The sequence below is a fragment of the Apium graveolens genome, chromosome 3, assembly GCF_009905375.1.
Source record: "Apium graveolens cultivar Ventura chromosome 3, ASM990537v1, whole genome shotgun sequence".
Taxonomy (NCBI): domain Eukaryota; kingdom Viridiplantae; phylum Streptophyta; class Magnoliopsida; order Apiales; family Apiaceae; genus Apium; species Apium graveolens.
The window spans coordinates 72,081,678-72,104,489 of record NC_133649.1 but is presented as its reverse complement, the minus strand read 5'-3'; the positions used below and the strand labels follow the sequence as shown (position 1 = coordinate 72,104,489).

Below are 22,812 nucleotides of genomic sequence, written 5' to 3'. Positions count from 1 at the left end.
TATTTACCAATCTTGTAAAGTAGCTTCACACAGTGGTTTGGTGAAGATACCTGCTAGTTGTTGATTTGTTGGAACAAAGTGCAATTCTACTGTACCTTCATCCACATGTTCCCTTATGAAGTGGTACCTAATACTGATGTGCTTTGTCATTGAGTGTTGAACTGGATTACCTGTCATAGCAATAGAACTTGATTATCATAGTAAATAGGGATTTTAAAATATATTAACCCATAATCCAGTAACTAATTCTTCATCCAAAGAATCTGTGCACAAAAGCTTCCTGCAGCAATGTACTCTGCTTCTGCAGTTGATGTGGAAATTCACTTTTGTTTCTTGCTAAACCAAGAAACCAATCTGCCTCCAGAAATTGGCAGCTTCCACTTGTGCTTTTCCTGTCAATTTTGCAACCTGCAAAATCTGCATCTGAGTAACCTATTAGTTTAAAGTCTGATTCTCTGGGATACCACAATCCCAGATCAGCTGTTCCTTTAAGATACTTGAAAATTCTTTATACAGATGTTAAGTGAGGTTCTCTTGGATCTGCTTGAAATCTTGCACAAAGACATGTAGCATACATGATATCAGGGTCTACTAGCAGTTAGATAGAGTAGAGAGCCAATCATACCTTTGTAATCAATAATATCTACTGATTTACCAGTATCCTTATCCAGTTTTGTTGCAGTGGTCATGGGAAGTGGATGCACTTGAACAATCTGCATTCCAAATTTCTTCAGCAAATTTCTGGTGTACTTGGTTTGACAAATAAAAGTGTCTTCTTCATTCTGCATGACTTGAAGGCCCAGAAAATAGCTAAGTTCCCCCATCATACTCATTTGATATCTTGACTGCATCAGTTTGGCAAACTTCTTGCAAAGTCTGTCATTTGTAGAACCAAAGATGATATCATCAACATATATCTAAACCAAAAGTAAGTCCTTTCCATGGTTGAGGTAGAACAGTGTTTTGTCTATAGTTCCTCTGTTGAATCCACTTTCCAGAAGAAATTGAGCTAAAGTCTCATACCATGCTCTTGGAGCTTGCTTAAGGCCATAAAGTGCTTTATCAAGCATGTAGACATGATTAGGATAATTGGAATCTAGAAAGCCTGGAGATTGTTCAACGTATACTTCCTCTTCCAATTCTCCATTGAGAAAAGCACTTTTCACATCCATTTGAAAGACAGTAAACTTCTTGTGAGCAGCATAAGCCAAAAATATCCTTATGGCTTCCAATCTAGCAACTGGTGCAAATGTTTCATCATAATCAATTCCCTTCTGTTGAGAATATCCTTTTGCAACCAACCTTGCTTTATTCCTTATAATTATGCCATCACTATCAGTTTTGTTTCTGAACACCCACTTTGTACCAACAACATATCTGTTCTTTGGTCTTGGTACTAGGGTCCAGACTTTGTTTCTTTCAAATTCATTTAACTCTTCCTGCATTGCTTGCACCCAATCAACATCTTGAAGAGCTTCTTCCACTTTGTTTGGTTCAGTCTGAGAAAGAAAAGAATTATAGAGACATTCACTTAAAGTAGATGTTCTAATTCTGACACCTGCATTAGGATTTCCAAAAATTAAGTCAGGTGTATGTGATTTAGTCCACTTCCTTGCAGATGGAAGGTTTTCTCTAGAACTGGATGCTCCCCCATGATCCATGCTATCTTCATCAACATTTTCTGATGCTCCCCCTAAAATTATGCTCTCTGAGTTGGATCCTTCAGAATTTAAGTTTTCAGAACTATCAGAACTTGGCTTATCAGAACTTGATGAATCAGAACTTGAAGAGCCAGTTATATGTTCTGATGCTTCTTGAGATGTGGTTGTATCTTCAGTATGCTCCCCCTGCACCGGTGCATCTTCCTTTGACGTAGTCACCACAGTTTCAATAACATCAGAGTTTAATCCATCAGAGTTTGCAGTATCAGGATTTAAACTGCCAGGATTTTCAGTATCAGAATTTAAGTTTTCATTTTCGAATCTCAGCTGATCATGATCATTGAAATCTTCAAGTCCAGTAATCTTCTTATCATCAAAGGAGACATTGATAGATTTCATGACAACCCTTGTTCTTAAATTGTAGACTCTGAAGGCTTTTGTGGAAAGTGGATATCCAACAAAAATTCATTCATCAGCTTTTAAATCAAATTTGGATAGCTGTTCAGGATGAGTCTTAAGAACAAAACACTTGCATCCAAATACATGAAAATCCTTCAGATTTGGCTTCTTTTTATTCACCATCTCATATGGTGTCTTTCCTTGCTTGTTAATGAGTGTTGCATTCTGAGTGAAACAAGTAGTCTGCAAAGCTTCAGCCAAAAAATAGGTTGGAAGCTTTGCTTAATCAAGCATAGTTCGTGTAGCTTCAATGAGAGTTCTATTCTTCCTTTCAACAACTCCATTTTGCTGTGGAGCTCCAGGAGCAGAAAATTCCTGCTTGATTCCATGGTCTTTGCAGAACTCTTCCATTGTCAAATTCTTGAACTCAGTGCCATTATCACTTCTTATTATTTTCACTGAATCTTTGACCAATTTATCCAGTTGCTTGACATGATCAATCAAGATAGATGCAGTTTCACTTTTTGTGTGCAAGAAATACACCCATGTGTATTTGGTGAACTCATCCACTATAACCATAGCATATTTCTTCTTTGCAATAGACATGACATTCACTGGACCAAATAGATCAACATGTAGTAGGTGATAAGGCTCAAGAATTGATGATTCAGTCTTGCTCTTGAATGAAGATTTTCTTTGTTTAGCCTTCTGACAAGAATCACAAAGACCATCAGGAGCAAATACTGACTTTGGCAGTCCTCTCACAAGATCTTTCTTGACTAGTTCATTTATATTTTTGAAATTTAAATGAGAGAGTTTCTTGTGCCAGTTCCAGCTTTCTTCAATTGATGCTCTACTCATTGGACAGATTGCAGAACCATCGGTACTTGTTGAAAGCTTGGCTTCATAAATGTTACCATGCCTGTATCCTTTCAGAACAACTTTTCCTGTAGATTTGCTTACAATTTCACAGTGTTCTTCAAAGAAATCCACATGATAACCTCTGTCACAGATTTGACTAACACTCAGCAGATTGTGTTTAAGTCATGAGACCAGAGCTACTTCCTTAATGATGACATTCCCAAGATTGATATTGCTATATCCCAATATTTTTCCAATATTGCCATCTCCATAAGAAACACTTGGGGCCAGCCTTCTTCACAAAGTCTAATAGCAGGGCTTTATTTCCAGTCATATGTCCTGAACATCCACTGTCCAGAACTAGGATGTTTTTTCCTGTTGCCCTGCAATTACAAAGACCACTAATGATTAGTTTTAAGGACCCAGACTTTCTTGGATCCTGTGGCCTTCCTTATCAATCAGTTATCTTTTCTTCCAAGTATTCCATTCTTCATAGAATTCCTTCTTCATGCATATATCTTCTTACGTTTGTCTTGATCTTCTTTCCTTTCAATCAGCCGCCTTCCTTATCTGAAAGTTTCCTTTACCTGATAAATATCTCCTGAACCTTAAGTACTAATAACTTAAGTTCTGACTTTAGTATAAGTGCTGATTTCAGTTAAGTACTGATTTGTCCTGTTTAAGTAAGATCTGAAAACTAAACATAAATCATATTAGACATGACATTATCAAATATATCTAACAAGGACATATGACTGGAAATAAAGCTCTGCTATCAGACTTTGTGGAGAAAGCTGGCCCAGGAGTTTCTTATGGAGATGGCAACATGGGAAAAACTCTGGGATATGGCAATATCAATCTTGGGAATGTCATCATTGAACAAGTAGCTCTAGTCTCAGGACTTAAACACAATCTGCCGAGTGTTAGTCAAATCTGTGACATAGGTTATCATGTGGATTTCTTTGAAGAACACTGTGAAGTTGTAAGCAAATCTACAGGCAAAGTTGTTCTGAAGGGATACAAGCATGGTAACATTTATGAAGCCAAGCTTTCAACAAGTTCTGATGGTTCTGCAATCTGTCTGTTAAGCAGAACATCAATTGAAGAAAGCCGGGATTGGCACAAGAAACTCTCTCATTAAAATTTTAACAATATAAATGAACTAGTCAAGAAAGATCTTGTGAGAGGACTGCCAAAATCAGTTTTGCTCCTGATGGCCTTTGTGATTCATGTCAAAAGGCAAAATAAAGAAAATCTTCATTCAAGAGCAAGACTGAATCTTCAATTCTTGAGCCTTATCACCTACTACATGTTGATCTATTTGGTCCAGTGAATGTCATGTCTATTGCAAAGAAGAAATATGCTATGGTCATAGTAGATGAGTTTACCAGATACACATGGGTGTATTTCTTGCACACTAAAAGTGAAACTGCATCTATCTTGATTGATCATGTCAAACAACTGGATAAATTGGTCAAAGACTATTTGAAAATCATAAAAAGTGATAATGGCACTGAGTTCAAGAATATGATTATGGAAGAGTTCTGCAAAGACCATGGAATAAAGCAGGAATTCTCTGCTCCTGGAACTCCATAGTAAAATGGAGTTGTTGAAAGAAAGAATAGAACTCTTATTGAAGCTGCAAGAACTATGCTTGATGAAGCAAAGTTACCAACCTACTTTTGGGCTGAAGCTGTGCAGACTGCTTATTTTACTCAGAATGCAACACTTATCAACAAGCATGGAAAGACACCATATGAGATGGTGAAGAAAAAGAAGCCAAATCTGAAGTACTTTCATGTATTTGGATGTAAATGTTTTGTTCTTAAGACTCATTGTAATAACCCCAAAATTTTGAACTTTTTGTAACCCTTATGAATAGTGTTTTTGCTGATATTGCTGAATAAGAAAACTGTTCATGCCACACTATGTAGGGTTTCTTTTATGGATATTCTGAGATTTTATTAGTACTCTATATGGTATATAAGTGTATGTAAAGATCGTCAGAATCCAATTCCGAACACTTTGATTTTTCCCGAAAATCCACTAGATACGGAAATAATTGAGTATAAGATAACAGGATAAAAATGATTTAAATTAAAGGATTATAAGAAAGGATCATAAAAGGATTATAATGTATTGAGAAAGGTTAAGGAAACCCAAGTAATAAGATCCCGGGTATGATCCCTCAAACGAGAACGAAAGTTAAGCGAACCGTATAACAGATCCGCGGTCATTAGGCAAATAATTAGGAAGTTAATCAAGGAGGTTAGGGATGATGAGGTCATCCAACCAATAAGAAGAGGGCAAGTAAGGGATGATGACATCACAAGGTGACATAAGCATGACATAGGGGGGAAGGAGGTGTGGATGAATGATAACCACACAAAGTTCAAGGTTAAAAAGGTAATTAACCAAAACAAATCAAAAGAAAATCAACCAAGCTAGGCAAAACAAATCAAAAACACAAAATCATTTCATTCTTCAACATTGCTCTCGGCTTTTTCTCATTTCAAGGAGAAGAATTTTCAAAATTCAAGTTCCAAGCTTCCTAAATTGGTAAGATAATTATCTAGTACTCCTTATGCATAGTTATGGCTATTCTATAAGTTTAAGCCTCCAAATCATGCAAAATCTTCTCCAAGAAATCAATGAAGAAGATAATGAATAGTGATTTCAAGATTTTTAACTTGATTTTTCTTGTTTTTCCTTTAAGATCCAAGCATCCCTAAGACATCTCAAGGCTTCTTAAGGCTTCCTAGCTACTCCAATCACTTCAAGGAAGGTATAACATCTCCAAACCCTAGCTTTACTTGTATATTAGGATGATTTTGATTATTATGGTAAAAGAGTAGCTTGATGCTTGTTGGTTTAGAGTTTGGGTTGGAATGGTAGTGAATTGAATGTTGAAATCTTATGGTTTGGTTAAAGGACTTAAGTATAGTTTAAATTCAAGTTTAAGAATAAGTATAAATTGTTAATATTGAGTTGATTGGGGCTGTTATGATGTAGTGTGGATGGATGTTGGTTGTATAAATGAATTGGGATTGATTGGTGGTTGAATTGGAATGGTATAAAATTGGGAAATCGCGTAAACATAGCCGTCGTAATGTCCGATTTACTTTAGACTGTTTTTGTTCATAACATTAGGACCCGAGAACTCCCTGCTAGGTTTTGACCATTGCCATGTTTAGATAGTTCATGTTACGAGCTTCGTTTGATATGTGGTTCGTTTGATTCCGATGTACGGTTTAGGAGAAACGGCCGTTTTAAGTAACGACATTTCGCGAACGAACCATTACCCCTCGCCTTACTCTGAAACATAGGATAAATACCTTAAAGGACTAATTGGAGTATGAAACATTTATGTAAAGTGTAATAGGCAGTTGGTAAGACACTCGCGAAGGAATCGCCTTAAAACTCGTAATGGTTAAATTATTAAAAATGGTGGAGCCGAGGGTACTCGAGTGACTTAAGAGAATCAGTAAGCGCAAAGCGAGCATTAGAGTCTAATTTGGTTAAAGTATAGATTTACAAGTGACTTTGGTTTAATTCCAACTTACATGTTGTTTATAGGTTACCAGACTCGTCCCAAGACATTTATAACCCCAGTCGCTCAGGCAAGTTTTCTACCCGCTATACTATTGTTGTGATGTATATATGTATATGCATTGTCTTGTGATAAATGCATATTTGTCATTAGCAAAGTCTTGCGATATATTGTAGCATGTGATATGGTATATATGCATGCCTGTTTCGTATTCTTGATTTATATATCTGTTGGTTCAAATGCTTATTAGTTGCATAATACCTATGCTAGAGATAAGCAGTAGTGGCGTATACCCTTAGTATAGGGGACCCAAAGGCGAACATTTTCTAAACCGGGAGTCAATGCTCCCGATTATATTATATATACATTTATATATATATGGATATAGTTTTCAAAACTATTGATCGAATAAGGTTTATTCGATAACTTTATTTTATTTAACGAATATTATTTGAATATTCATTCGAGGACTTATGACTATGTTTATTCTATTTAATGATTATTAATTGGATATTCATTTGAGGATGTATGACTCCGTTTATTTTATTTAATGAATATTATTTATAATATTCATTCGAGGTATTATGACTCCGCTTATTATTTAATAATATTCTTTATTTTATTAAAGAATAATGTTTCGATAATTAAACTTATTTTGGATTATTCAAATAAAGATCGTACTTTCGTATAAGTATATCTTTGGTTAATTATTATTCATTTCAAATATAAGTTTTAAAACTTCTACTTCGATTATTTTTATAAGGATTATCTTTATGAGAATATTATTTAAATAATAATATTCAGATATTTCTAATATATCGGGACTGATTTATTTTAATAAATCAGCAGTACTCCAAACATTCTTAAAAATATTTTCGAGTCTTCAAAATGATTTCTAAAAGTTAGAGCGGATCCCAAAACTCATTCTTTTATATTTAAGATCCTCCTTTCGAAGGGGATTTAAATATTCGCTCAAAACCTGGGGGATCCGGCTTTGTGGTGTATTTTACATTCGCAACGTGGTTGCTGTTTTGAGAAAACAATTTGATTACTTGCCCAACGTTCGGGAAGTAAGTCCCTCTAATTGAGTCGGCATAAGCGACAGGCCGGGGTACGGTCTATCAAAGTATAAGTGGCTGGGTGGCAGTCCATCAACGCGTAAGAGGCCGGGTGGCGGTCCAGCACAAGGTCCTTATGTGGCCAGGGTGATGACCGGTGGGGGATTCATCCATCTACTAGTAGAAAAGGTTACTTATTGGTATCTTTGCCTGCTCAGCAAGATATCGGGTTTTTGCCAAAATTCTTTTCCTTTCCAAAATTCATTGGATGTTACAAACTATGTTCATACTTTACATAACAGAGGTTCCAGGAAATGTTTAAGAGATATATATGTGGATATATATATCGGGACTAAATAAATTATCTCGTAACTTTATTTCATTCAATAATATTTAAAAGTTTGAATCTATTCAAGTCTTAACTTGTGGTCTCATCTATGGGATGACCTTTTGAAACCTATAATACTTTGAACAGTGGTAGTTCAAGTAGCTTTATAAATGATATAAGTATAGTGAAGTATTTGATAACTTCAACCCTTGTTTTTGCATATATCCAGTAAGTAATTATCTTTCACCTGATAAAGGTTTTCAGCAAGTTATCCATTTAGATGCTTGCGTTATTGTTTACACTATATATTATCTTGCGAGCTGTAATGCTCACTCTTGCTTTATTTCTTCATCACACAACAACAGTTAGGAAAGATGGCCAGACTCAAGCAGACCCAACGCAAGAGCGTGGGAAGCGCCCCGCGCCTTCCCGTTGAGATCATAGCTGCTATAGCTGCAGAGGTAGATCTATTTGTAGATCAGACCTTCTACTTTTGGGAATCAATTATGTATAATTATAACTTGTGGCAGATAATGACAATTAATTGTAAACTTATCAAGTAATCATTTTTGGGTTGTAATAACTTTTAAATTGTGGATTCAAAGACTTGTACTTATTTCAATTTCATCTCTGAGACTATAACGGGTTATGGTGTGTGTTAGTGTGGGGTCACAACATGAGGTTTGTTTGGAATATGTGTATTAGTTTGATGATAAGTTCAGCAAAACACTTAAGTAGAAATCTAGTGTTTGTAGCCTCAACGGATAAGACCATCTTGGCTATCCGTTGAAGGAGTAGCCTTACTTAGCAATAAGTTTGGTATTGTAGCACATCTCACTCTCTGGTTTCAAGCTGTAATTCTTAGATGTTGTTAGGAGATAATCAGTCATGTTGACTGCTAATGGATGTACAAATAGGAGGGCTAATTGTAAATATTTCATGCCTTGTAATTTTGTATAAGTGAAGAAGTGTCAACGGATATTGAAGACCTTCAACGGATAAGAAACTAAGCTTCAACGGATGTCTCTAACGCTTCAACGGATAATATCCATCAACGGATAAGTGCTTCAACGGATAAAGCTTCAACTGCTAGAGCATCAACGGATAAAGCCATCAACGGATGAAAGCTTCAATGGATGCACTGCTAGAGCATCAACGGATAAAGCCATCAACGGATGAAAGCTTCAACGGATGCTCAGTCTCATAGCAGTTGATAGTGACAGTTAACAAAGCTGACAAAGGCACATGGATTGACAGAGATGTGGTAGCCTATTTCAGGAACAGCAAAAAAAGCAGCCGTTTTTAGTCTGGTTCAAAATGGAAAGTCAACAGATAATTCCATATTACACTGGATAAAAATGGAACAGAAACAAGTGGAGAACTATTGTCTTATTGTACTTTATCTTTGTCTTCACTTGTAAACTTGGTGTAATATAAACCAAGTAGTAGCTAGTAATTAAATGTAAATTTTTCCCTGAGCTATTTAGAAATATCAAGAGAGAAAATCATCTAGTTTGTACTAGGAAGCAGTTATGATTTAGTTTTGAATCACAGATTTTCTGAAATAACACATCTCTGGTGGAACAACAAATCCACCAGAAAAGTTTTTAAGTTCTTTGTGTTCATTACATTTGTGTTTGAATATATATCTGTCTGCATCAGCTCCAAGCAATTCACACACATTTGATCACTCAAACACTTAGTCTTACAAACTGCTCAAAACTTGAAAAAGTTTTGAGATTTACATTCAACCCCCCTTCTGTAAATCTCATTGTTAGTCCACTGGGAATAACAATTGGTATCAGAGCAAGCTCTTAACATACAAAGAGTTTAAAGATCTATTCTGCTAACATCATGAGTAAGAAGGATATTGGTGTAAAGATTCCAATCCTGGAAAGAGATAACTATCATCACTGGAAGGTGAAGATGCATTTACATCTTCTCTCTCAAGATGAAAGCTACATCAACTGCATTGAGAATGGTCCTCACATCCCACACAAGGTGGCCACAGCTGCTACTGCTACAGTTGCTGTTGGACAGTCTATTCCCAAGCCAAAGGCAGAATGGACTGTTGAAGATATTGAAGAGGTCCACAAGGACAAGAAAGCCATGAACATTTTGTTTAATGGCCTGGATCAAGATATGTTTGACAATGTCATTAATAGCCAAACTGCTAAGGAAATTTGGGATACTGTGCAGCTTATCTGTGAAGGCACTGAGCAAGTTAGAGAAAACAAAATGCAGCTTCTCATTCAACAATATGAATATTTTCACTTTGAAGAAGGAGAATCATTGAATGATACATTCAACAGATTTCAGAAACTATTGAATGGATTAAAGCTGTATGGGAGAGTGTACCAAGTCAAGGACTCCAATTTAAAATTTCTAAGGTCTCTACCAAAGGAATGGAAGCCTATGACTGTTTCTCTAAGAAATTCTCAAGATTATAAGGACTTCACACTTGAAAGATTATATGGAATTTTGAAGACTTATGAACTTGAGATGGAGCAAGATGAGCTGTTGGAAAAGGGAAAGAGAAAAGGAGGATCAGTTGCACTTGTAGCTGACAGTGAAAAAGTTGAAGCCATAAATGAGGAAAAGACAATGCCAAGTCTCAAAATTGGCACAAGCAAATCAGAATCAAGCAAGGGTAAAGAGCAAGTTGCTGAGGATGAAGACAATTCCAGTCAGGATGAATCTGATGATATTGATGAACATCTGGCCTTTCTGTCCAGGAGGTTTGCAAAGATGAAGTTCAGGAAAAACACAAAGTTCACTAAGCCAAACAAAAACATTGCCTCTTCCTTGTACCAGTTGATGCTGCGGCAGTGCCTAATATGACTTTGCTCCTGCCTCAGACAGCTTTGAGGTTCCCATCGATCGATTACAGAGGTTTCAACCACTGAACTTGCTTATGCTCCCCTTTGATCGAGTGCTATTTCTATAAAAAAGATTTAGTAGGAAAATCTTGAATTGGCTTCAATCGGGATTGCCTCGGCTTCTTAGGCACATGAGGAACCGGCCTAACATCTTTTCAACCGAAATCCCAATCAAAGACAAGTTCTACCAAGGCCAGAATCTGAAAGAGAAGATTCACTTTCCGGAATTCCAAGTGACATGATTCCTTCAGAAGCTAAAGTTGAATGATCGAAGTCTCCTTCAGGTTCAGTCGAAAAGATCGAAGCGAAGCCATCAATTCAACCATTTGCATGGTCTCCCCTAAGACTTACCTCTTTTTTTCCAAATGAACCGAACCTCGATACCACATTCATCAAAGAGGAGAACGAGGACAGCTGACTACCGCTAAAAGTAAGACTACGAGTACACATTGTATGATTAAAAACTGCCGCTGCATACTACCCGGTGCTTGCAGGTCTGACTGGTGCCTTCTCTCCAACAGCTGCTTCAATCAATGTTAAGTCTGACTACGAGGCTACTTAGCCCGCAGCTGACTACTTATTGAAAGACCGAACAGGAAATGAAAAGTCGTACTACAACAACTGTAAACATCCCCTCCCCGCTCTTACTTTGATCGACTTGCCCGCACAGCGTCTTTTTTGAGAGAAGAAGTCAAGGGGCTAAGTGACTCTCAAAAGTCGTCTTTTGTATCGCGCCAAGAGAAATGACATAGATAAGATCATTGCTTAAAGAGTTTCATTGTCGAATTTTTATCATCCCAATAGTAGCTGCTGACCAAAGGTGCTTTATGAAAGCCGGCCCACAGCAGTGAAAGTACGAGGGATTCCGTCGATCGAACGAAAACAGCTTCTTGCCTTTTTTGCCTATCTGGCTTGACTACTCTGCTTGCTTAACACAAGTCTTATTTAACCTTCACGGACCACTTCACTACCCAGCAAGCGTAGGCTCGAAAGCAACGGATTAAGCAACTTGCGCGAAACTTGAGCAGTTCTCCATACCATAAGGGGCAACAAGCAACGGATTGAGCTGAAAGCCGTTGCTCTAATGCCTCGTTACGTATACTTCACTCGCTCGTTAGCGCTTTAGTTTTCTTGCAGGGCCTTTACCTTTAGGCTTGACTAATAAGATAGATAGGGCTTTTCTCGCTTGTTTGAGACCATATAAGGCTTTCTTCAATCGGCAAACAAGGGGAAGCCTGATAGGGCTTTAAGAGACAGGGACAGGGGCATGCCTGACTCTTTAGAAAGTATACAAGTGTTGAAAGAGTGAAGTCTGGGGACAACGGTAAACGTGAGGAATGGGGCCTCCAAACCGCCTTACTAAAGAAGTTTGCAAGCAAGGGACATGCCCTACCTTTCCAACTAAGTCCAACGCGAGGAGGTCAATCTTAAGTGTTGGAAGCTACTGCTAAGGTACTCCCCCTCATCTATACTTTACTATAAAGGATAGGCAATTGAGAGATAATAGGGCGATAGCGATAGACACAGAAACTGAAAGAAATAGATGAAAAAATGACTTCCGTAGAGGATAGGGTCAACCTGCTTAGATAGGGCGATAGCCCGGTTTTGGTTGAATATCCTTTCCTGTGTTTGTCTTGTATTGAGGTATACCGAAGATATGAGTCAAAGTAGGTAACAGAAGAGGATGGATGTCTGAGCGGTTGAAAGAGTCGGTCTTGAAAACCGAAGTATTGATAGGAATACCGGGGGTTCGAATCCCTCTCCATCCGCGAGGTCAGTACTCACTCTTGCGTAACGAATCGGATAGATGCTTGTGTTATAGGTTGTCTCTTGTCTCCCTTTCGTTATCTTCCTATAGGTTGGGGAAGGGCCGGGTGTCCCTCTCGTTCAGTGATCCCCGGAGCGGGGCGTGGTCAAGGGATTCGGGGGTAGAGGAGGTCGGGCACAATCCGGACAAATGACATAGAATAAGATGGCATCAAAGAGAGAAGGACAGTTAATCCAATAGTACTGATAGGACCTTTTCATCTAATAGAATCTAATAGAATAGATCACGCCTTGGGAGTTCTCTTTCTCTCTAACTATCCATTTCGTAAGAGAAGAAAGAAAGGATTGTAGGGCAGATGGTATGCCCCTTTCATGATCTAGGCGTCGTTGATTGATTCTACTTCTTCTCCTTCTTTATCGAGATTCAGTTAGTGCTCAATCTACTGATCATTGGTAAAAGAGATAAAAAGTAAGCGGGGTGCGTGATCAGATCGTTGAGAATTAAGTGATTGAAATAATCTACTTGTTTCAGAACCTGTACCCGTAGTAACAATCCTGCTTTATTATTTTCTTGATCGTCCTAAAGTGACTTATGAGAACGAAGACAGAGTGCGATCATGGAGTGGTGCCCCTTTCGAACACTTAGTCTCAAAAGGCTAGATTAGTATCGAGGAGAAGGCCTTAATTGCTCGGCTATACTCGATCAATACCTCCGCTAGTAGTTCTTGGAAGAACTTCCTGGATTCTCAAGAAGAGATGAGAAGCTGTAGTGGGGCATATAACTAAAATAGTCCTGCTATATAGACCTAGAGAGACAGAGACTGTTGTTGCTATTTATTGTTTTTTACGCATTTTCTTGCCTTATGCGCTTTGTTTTACGACCGGATCGTGACTTGATAGCGCAGCCGCCTTTCTTCTTTGTGGTTCTGATGAGCCTCAAACTGGAATGGGTGGTTTGGGAAATCAAGAGCTTCCGCTTTATAGTGCGTTTTCTTATAACGGCTATAGGGCTGTGCCCGTCTCAAGGCTCGGCTTCAATGGTACAGAAAAGCGCTCCTGGGGACGTGGCGATTTTTTTGGATACTACGCGATTGGGACAAGAAAAGAAAGTAGAACCCTCCCATAGGTTTTTCATTCTTTCCATATCCCTCTGCTGGTCTAGCGAGCCCTCCTAGCCGCCTAGAGTGCAGCCTGCCTGCGGAAGACCGTAACGTAAGTAACTCTGTGCTCCTGACGGGGGAAATGAAAGCAGAATTCGTTCGGATCCTCTCACATGTTCAATCTTTTTTTAGCGGTTTCCCCAGAGATCTTTATCATTAATGCAACCTTCATTTTGCTCATTCATGGAGTTGTATTTAGTACGTCTAAGAAATATGATTATCCACCGTTAGTCAGTAATGTGGGTTGGCTTGGATTACTTAGTGTTGCGCGCCTAGGAGGGCAGCGCGCTTTGGGATGCGGAGCAGCTATTATCGCCCAGCTCCCTAACCTAATGCGGCACCGGGTTCGGACCGCAGGGAACCGTAGCATGGGGTAACGTCTAATCCTTTTGCCGCCGCAAGGCTGGCTAATCGTACGCAGCAGGCTCGAAGACCCCTGGTTCTGGAAGGCACATGAGTCCGAACGCTATGTTGAATGTGCGACCGACACTACGTAGGTACCTGTGCAGGTGAGGCGTCGGTCGGTCCTAGAAACGGCGGCAGCGGCGCGAGGAGTTAACGACCGAACGTGCTGTAACCTAGGGATCACCAGGCAGCTCTTTCGCTCTATAGGGATCGGGGGGACATAGCACAATTCTTCTTGGAGGAGGGTTGGTTTGCCCGGGTGACTGATCCTGCCATAATGTACTCCTACCTATAGCACCGCCAACCGAAGTCGAGCATACATACGACGATCTTCATGCGTGAATAGCCGGGAGGAAAGAAAGGGCGGTAGATGATAATGAGAAAGGGCGCCGCGTCTGGACGGGCGGGCGGAATGGATGAGCGAAAGGTGCCATGGAGTGGGGAATATCCCGAGTCTCATGTAAGACAACTAAATATGCGCCTCGAGGTGCTGCCGAGGAACTGAGGGACCTTATCGAGTACAGGATAGGTAATTTGAAGAGATAGTGCTAGCCTATTCGTTATGGGGAATAAATGCTCCGGGCCAAATAGAGCTTACCTACGGAACCTGGCTTTCTCCGGCGAGTTTTCTCTCGTAAAGCCAAAGACGCCCCAAGACAAGGTACAACTGTTGGGAAGGGGACATGATCAATAGAACCTGGCTGGATCCAGGCTGGGATAGTGGCGCCCATTCCTAACCAGTTCCGAAAAGGTTCGCTCATGCTGGAGGGAGCATCCCCACTTAGTGATCGGTCCGCTAGTTCACGCAAATCCGAAGAAGTTATCACGGACGAGCCACATGCAGGGAAACTTGCACGTGTGGTTCTGGCCGGGCTTTCCTGAGGCATCTAATAACCTTGCTTCTGCTCGCCGCTGGCGCACCTCTTCTAACTATTGCCCATTTATTCTGGAATAATCTTTTTAGGAGGGACAATTTTACATATTTCTGCCAAATCCTTCTATTATTAAGCACGGCTGGTACCATTTCGATGTGTTTCGATTCTTCCGAACAAGAGAGGTTTGATGCTTCTGAATCCATTGTATTAATTCCACTTCCTACTCGCAGTATGCTCTTTATGATCTCGGCTTATGATTCAATTGCCATGTATTTAGCTATTGAGCCTCAAAGTTTATGTTTTTATGTGATCGCAGCATCAAAAAGAAAGTCTGAATTTTCCACGGAAGCCGGTTCGAAATATTTGATCTTAGGTGCATTTCCCTCTGGAATATTATTGTTTGGGTACGACCGGACAACTACCGATATCTATTAATATCTTTTTTAGAATGTTGTTGTTAACTATATATCTATCTATACCGTAAACTATCGGATCGGGTCTTACTTAGATGTGAAACTTGCAGACCTCATTGGTTGTGATATTGATCTTACGGGGAGAACTAAATAAAAGAATATATATACTTGTAGAGACCCTCTATGTAGTTGTCTATCTAGGGCGATCGATCTACATCTACATCTTTCCCCATAGCCCTGGGGCTGTGTCTCGATCTCCTATGTGCGAAATCTAAGGGACTCCGTTCCTATGGAGATTCCCCTTGGTCTAATTCCATGCCTTATGACGAAAGGGGAGTCGGCGTGGCGTAAAGTGAAGATTGGGGGAAGTAGAGCAAAATTCCCTTCTGGGGTATTCCGAAGGTGTAACCTAGGCAACGAAAAAGGGGCCCGATACTTCAACTAGAGGAGCGACCTGTTGGTTCACCAAACCCCGACCCAGCCGTCACACGTTCTCCAGATCCGAAGGGATCCAGTGCCCAACTACCGACTCCTCCCGGAATTGCGTTATCGGAGCCGAGCCAGGAATGGCCGTTAGTGGACACCCACCACTTTTAACCGGTTAGAGAGGCCCTCTTTAATACATTAAGAAAAGATGTTCACAGGGGCTAGAAAGACTCGGTCATAGGAACTTAGACCACCTACGCGCTGGTAAACGAAAACCACCTCGACCGGATCAGAGTAAACAACAATGTCGAATCAGGCCGCCCCTTGCCTTGAAAGAATTCACACGCGGCCACCAGCTTTCCAAAAAGAAGGGGAGATCTGCTGCTTACTGCTCACGGAAACACTAGATTTCTTCATTTTCTTCAGTACTCTTTGGGGCAGATAGCTCACAGCGCTCCTTCTATAGATATTTGAAAAGCTAACTCATGTTTCCACTCCATTTTCATTACGAAGATGTATCACATCAGGATCTGCTGCTCAAACCGAATCACGCCAACGTTATGGAAGTTCCCGGATCGTGTAAAATAAGAGTAGTACCAAAGGCGGCACCTTCTGATTTCATAATAAAAAATGGAAAATTGGCTATGGAGATTCCGCGCGGTCAAAAATTAATACAGAAAAAAAGGGCTTCGACAGGAAAGTCGTTTCGATCCAATCCATTCTTGGGGTCAAATAAGGGGTCTGTCAGTGACCTAGCACGACAAAGCGCTCTCCGAGGGCATGGAATGTCTCATTTTTTGTTCAGAATCTCCACAGTAATGTCTCTGTTAGATTCTCCGGTCGAAATACGGGAAAACTCCATTCAATTCTCGATGGAAACGGAGTTTTGCGAATTATCCCCGGAACTGGGAGAGCATTTCGAGATCTTCGAACATATTCGAGGGTTCAACGCGACTATTGTCACTTCGGCCAACACACAAGATGAGACTTTACCACTGTGGAGCGGCTTATTGCAAAAAGAGGAGGGGGAAAGTAAGTAAGATGTCGGAGAAGCGAAATATACGAGATCACAAACGGGGATTGCTCGCGGCTAAATATGAATTGAGACGAAAGCTTTATAAAGCCTTTTTTTTGTAAAGATCCCGATCTTTATAGTGAGATGCGGGACAAACATCGTTATAAGTTGTCCAAGTTGCCAAGAAAGAGTTCCTTTGCACGAGTAAGAAACCGATGTATTTTCACGGGCCGCCTTCGTTCCGTATATGAGTTCTTCCGAATTTCTCGTATCGTTTTTCGCGGATTAGCATCTCGAGGTGCTTTGATGGGCATAAAGAAAGCGTCTCGGTAGCCCAAAACAAACCTGTTTTTTTCCTCTCTTGTTTGCTTTTGGGCTGGGCCTTGACTTGGGGAGTCTATTTCTTTGGTCCATTTGTGTACTTTATCTATTTTTTTATTTCGGCCATGGAAGGATTTCGTCTCCCCGTCGGAGGCGGTGTCGGCTCGTCTATTCCGGATCTCAACGGCCCCCCGCCTGAGGCTCCCCCCCTCAACCGGCTGAAGACGTCTATTACGAAAAAGAGCCTGATCGCAGAAAAGCCATTCTTGAGCGGAAAAAGGCAGAGAAAGATGCTTCGGCGGCCTCAAATAGGAAGGCGCCGAGATCCTCCCTCAAATAAAAGAGATTGTAGAGGGCGGGAATCATCCGAAAAAAGAAGAATGCATCTCGGAAATAAATAAGACAAGAGAATTCTTTAAAATCAAAAGGCGGAAAAGGCGGCGGGGTTGAACAAAATAAAGAGGGACAGGGGGGGCAGCTATATTTCGAATAATGAGACGATCACGGATTTTATCAAGAACTACTTGATGGGGATTTATGAAAGGTTAAATCCAAGTGCTAAAGCACGAAAGCCCCATTACTGATGGACAAATCTGTTTGGACAAGAGATCGCTCGGGGTAAGCCGAAGGGTGCGATGACATCGAATGCGCCGCGGATTTTGTGGTGCGAGAGGTTGAGGAGAAGGCGGAGAAGAACCAATTACCATTTCTCGCTCGCTTGAAAGACGGCCTGGGGCCTTTTATCCCGATAGCAAGGTCTGGCGTCTGATCAAAAGATCAGTAAATCGGTGGAAGGGAGGGGGATGGGAGCCTTAGCCCTTATAATTTCATTAATCCAATTCTAAGCCGGCGTGGCGCTGCTAGATGCTTCTGATCAATAAAACAGGAAGAGGGGTCAGCCAAAAAGAAAGACCACCAAAAGTAACGACCACCAAGATACGCATAGTGATTCGATCTTTTGATCACCCATTTTTTGAAAACCCTTTTTGGGGGCTTCCGCCTTACACACGGAAGATTGGATTGCCTGAATCGCGAGTCTTATATACTGTGTTACGATCACCTCATATTGATAAAAAGTCCAGAGAACAATTTGAAATGGAAATAAAGAAACAATTTCTGGTCATAAAAGCAGAAAGGCATGAATTGCGCAAGAAGTTCTTTCGGTTAAAACGCCGTGCGACTCGTAGGACATAAGACTTCTTGGTCAAGCCAAAAAAAGATTTGCCGACTGGATGCTCCTACCCCACCATGCCTGGCCCTTTACCTTATCTTAAAAGAGGGGGGGGTATGAAGCGTGGGAAAGAATGCAAGAAGTGTATGATACAACAGGTAACCTTAAGGAGTGGCGGCAACCTGATCAACGCGAGTGAACTGTGCTTAGACGCTTCGTAAAACCGCGCCGATCTACGAGAGGAGCTGATGGATGAGTAGGCTTCTCCTTTCGATTCACGGAATGTGATCTGGGACACGATGGGAGTTTGCGTGCCTCGGTAGGAAAGAGATCACCGGAGTATAGCACAAGATCGCCTTTTCTTGCTGCCATGGGGTCGACCTGTGAACAAGGTAAACCCAATGGGAACCAAAAAACGGGGGTACCGCATTGGGCAGAAGACAGTCCAAAAAGCGAAGGCTCACCCAGCTGAAGGAAGGAGCTTTGGAAGCTTACCTTATTATGTTATGAAAAGGGGAAAGGGGGTGAGATAGGCAACGGGTAGCTTGCTTCCAAGCCGGCCCGGCCGCGAGGAAGCAAGAGATCTTTGCCGGTGCTGACTTGGATCTCGGGTGACGGAATAAGGCGGCCAGAAGCGACGAGCAGTCGCGGTCGAGGCTTGGCTTTAGCCGATAGGCTAGCAGTAAGCTTGGCTACAGCGAAGCGCTTACCAAGCGCGAAGGAAAGGGCCTTCGCCACTTGAGCCGTATGCGGGGGAACTCGCACGTGCGGTTCTTAGGGGGGGAAGGCTAGTAGGAGCCATCCCATCCCAATAGCGTATATTTGGAGCTCAATATGAAATCCTCTTTTCTTGCAAGACCCGTTCGGATAAGGGAAAACAGCGTCTTTTGAAATTGGGCCTTCTACCGAAAAGACACTTTTCGCTTTAAACCCTTCTGTGCAGAGGGAAGATGGTCTTACTCAACATCTCCGTGCAAACCATAGCACTGGATGGAAGGTATGCTTCACTGACCTCGTTTAACACCATGCTTCCTCCGAAGCGAGATCGGAGTAGGAAGACCATGAGCGAAAAGCAAGGGCAAGCGATAGAAAGGATAGTCCCTCGCGCGAACGACTAAAAATGGTGAGATCATTAGTGAAAGAAGGACCAACGACGATCCTAAAGGAGAAGAAGGAGTAGGAGGAGTCAGTTTTCTTTGAAGATCGAGGAAAAAATAGGACAATTATGCCATTCGTAAAAAGTAATGTTATTCTGATTATTATGATTTCTATTTATCGGAATATTCTGGATCTTGGTTACCATAGTACTACGGCCTTCGAGAACAAATATTGGACCGGGAATCAAAAAGGGGAAAAGAAAGTAAAGTATAAGCACATATGGCACGAAAAGGAAATCCGATTTCGGTAAGACTTGAGAAAAATCGTAGTTCAGATTCAAGTCGGTTCAGTGAGGGCGACCGCGAAAGTCACCAAATAGGTCAGTCTTTTCCTTCCGTTTGTCAAAAAGAAAAAAAGAAAGGCGTGGGGGGACGTTGCAGATGTCCGGGACGGACACGACTTCTTCTAACGCTAGAAGACCACTGGAAGACACCCGGGACCAGAGCATGTCGTGAAAGAAGCACACTGGGCGGGGGCGTGCTTCGACCCTGTCTCCGGGGCACAGTTGAATGTAGATATCATGAACGCGAGGTGCAGGATACCAGGCCGAGAAACCGGGGCAATCCCCTATGTGCCAATCGCTAGCGCATCCAGGGCCCGGCGCCCAGCTCAGCTGGAGAGGCCTAGCCTGATCTGAGAAGTAAGTGCTAATTGGGTTCGGATAGACTTCATTCAAGAACGCCGCCGCCCCTGGAATCAATAAGAAAACAAGTGCTAAGTTTCAGATCAAGGAATAAACCGAAACGAAAGAAGGAGACGTTTCTCGCTCGGCACCTAAAGCGCACTATGCTCCGCTTCAACAAATGAGAGTTTTCGGTGAAACCGGTGAACCGCGCGAGCTGGTTAGATGCGTGGGACAGAGGGCTCGTAGTACCTGCTAGCGCAGCTATGCAGTGGAAGGGAAGGAGCCTAAATCAACCCCCTTCTTTATTGATTTCTTTTTTTTCTTTGAAAAAGCAGTACAAGGAGATTAGACTCTCGGATGAGACTAAGCAGCTACCGACCGTTCCGGCGCGCCCTTGACCTATCTTGATTAAGACCGAAACCCTATCTAAAGTGGGGCCTAGTTTAAGCTGTCAAACAAATGATAGATAGAATGGAAAAAAAAAAGAATAACCACTAGTAGGGATATGGGTGGAGTCTCTCTCAGTAAAGAGAGTTGTAGATTCGTAAAACAGGAGAAGAGCCTTGACTTTCTATTCTATTAGTCAATCGCGCTAGCTGCAATCAAACTAAAGCAAGAAGGGAGGGTGCTTGTTGCCGCTTTATTAATTAGTAAGTAGGCCTGTTCAGGCGAAAGGTTGCTTTACTAAGATTCTAATATAAGGCGCGTTAGCACTTTAGAAAGATTGCTCGTTAGCTAGGCCGTTTTCAATAAGGACGTTTAGGCTTGACTAATAAGATAGAAAGGGCTTTTTCATCAGGCAGGTTTGGAACCCTATACAAAGGCCGTTTCCTTTCAAAAACTTCCTCTTCCTGCTGCGAGGGCGTTGCACGAAACCAAACCGCCCCCGCCCGATCAAGTACCAGCTGCTTCGCCGGTAGGCCCACTTAGGTTAGGGGGGCATTGTCCCTCAGTTCTTACCAACCTCCCCGGTGTGTGTGTAATCGACGTCTTGCTAGCTTCAACTCAGTCGAATAAGAATCATTGATTCCCTCTGCTGTCAATTTTTTATTCATTCAGGGCGCTCGGCCGGTGCTCCTTTCTCAAACCAGAATCTGAACGTTAGGGAAGATAAGGAAAGACCACCTGAGCGAACCGACCGAAGGGACTTGACTTATCCGAACCAAACGATAGCAGCTTAAAGCTAGGCTTATCCACGAGCAGCGTCGCTGCTTGATCAGCGGGGAGGAGTATCTCATCAAAGTATGGGGCAAGGGATCAAACGCTTTTACTTTGTCTCCCGGGATACACCACAGGTTGGGTTTGAGAGCCGTGTGATGGGTGACTATCCAGCACGGTTCGGAGAGCACTTTTAGTCTGCGTTGGTGAATGGAAGCCCCCCTATCAAGCAAGAAAGAAGCGGCTCTTCCCACGGCGGAGTCAGCATTGACTCTATTTATTATTATGGTAAATCAGTGTATCAAGATGTTAATATGAGGTCTTATTTCGGTTCGATACGTCCACCTACGAGACTCACCCTTGGCTTTCGTCTCGGTAGGTGTCTTATTCTACATTTTCCCAAAAGAACATTCATTCATTTATTTCTTCCCCGTCGACCACGACGACTGAAACGACGCGAAAAATCCAGACCCGGAAAGAAAAAGAAGAAGGGCCGGTGGTGGGCATTTGGGAAAGTCGGGCCGGTCGGGTGTCTTCATTCAAGCGACGATACAGAAAAAGAACGAAACGAAGTGAGAGGCCGGGAGACAGGGAAAAGAGTCGAGTCGATCGGGCTCGACGACCGGGAGAAGCAAAATGAAATCCGGATTTGGCCGAAAAAGAAGCAACGCTATGGATACCATGACCGATCACCATCGATAAAGATTCTTCTTTCTAAATCACTTCGGGTCAGCGGGGCCTTCAAGCATCCGAAATACGCTGGGGTTGTAAATGACATAGCGTTCCTGATCAAAAATGACGACTCTTTCAGAAAAACGAAGTTCTTAAAGTTATTTTTCCAAAAGAAGTTCCGCTCCGACAGCCCGACGAGTCATCTACTTAAAAGGACCCTCCCCGCAGTGCGCCCTTCCTTGAATTTGTCGGTCATGCAATACTACTTATTGAATACAAAGAACAAAATGCATTTCGACCCCGTCGTAGTTCTCAATCATTTTTTGGCATCGGGCGTGGCTGAACCATCTGCGATGGGGGGGGCTAATGCACAGGGAAGAAGCTTAGATAAGAGAATACGTTCTCGCATCGCTTTTTTTGTAGAAAGCTCGACCGGTGAGAAAAAGTCTTTGGCCGAAGCCAAAAAGAGGTTGACCCGCTTAATTCGCTTGGCGAATGATCTTCGCTTCGCGGGAACAACAAAAACCACCATCTCGCTCTTTCCTTTCTTCGGTGCTACCTTTTTCTTTCCAAGGGATGGGGTTGGGGTGTATAAGAACCTTTTTTTTGAGGATGCCCGGGAACCACTCCTAGGTAAATTAAGGAAAAAATGTTGGAACCTCATGGGTAAGGATAAGGTAATGGAATTGATAGATAAATTCATAGGCCTAGGCGGGATAGGAGAATTGATAAAGGGAATAGAGATGATGCTAGAGATCATACTGAGAAACAGAATAATTCCATACGGGTACAACTCTTATTTGAACGAAGTTAAAAAAATGCGATCTTTGTTGTTTAATAGAACAAATACTAATACCTTAATTGAGTCAGTCAAGATAAAATCTGTTTATCAAAGTGCTTCTCCGATTGC

The 22,812-nt window shown here is 41.6% G+C and overlaps 1 non-coding gene across 1 annotated transcript; it reads left to right on the top strand.

Annotated features, from left to right (window-relative positions):
* The first annotated feature begins 12,418 nt into the window (after positions 1-12,418).
* Positions 12,419-12,505, top strand: TRNAS-UGA (transfer RNA serine (anticodon UGA)). The gene has a single exon. It is a non-coding gene; the product is annotated as a tRNA-Ser (tRNA).
* The last annotated feature ends 10,307 nt before the right edge of the window (positions 12,506-22,812 follow it).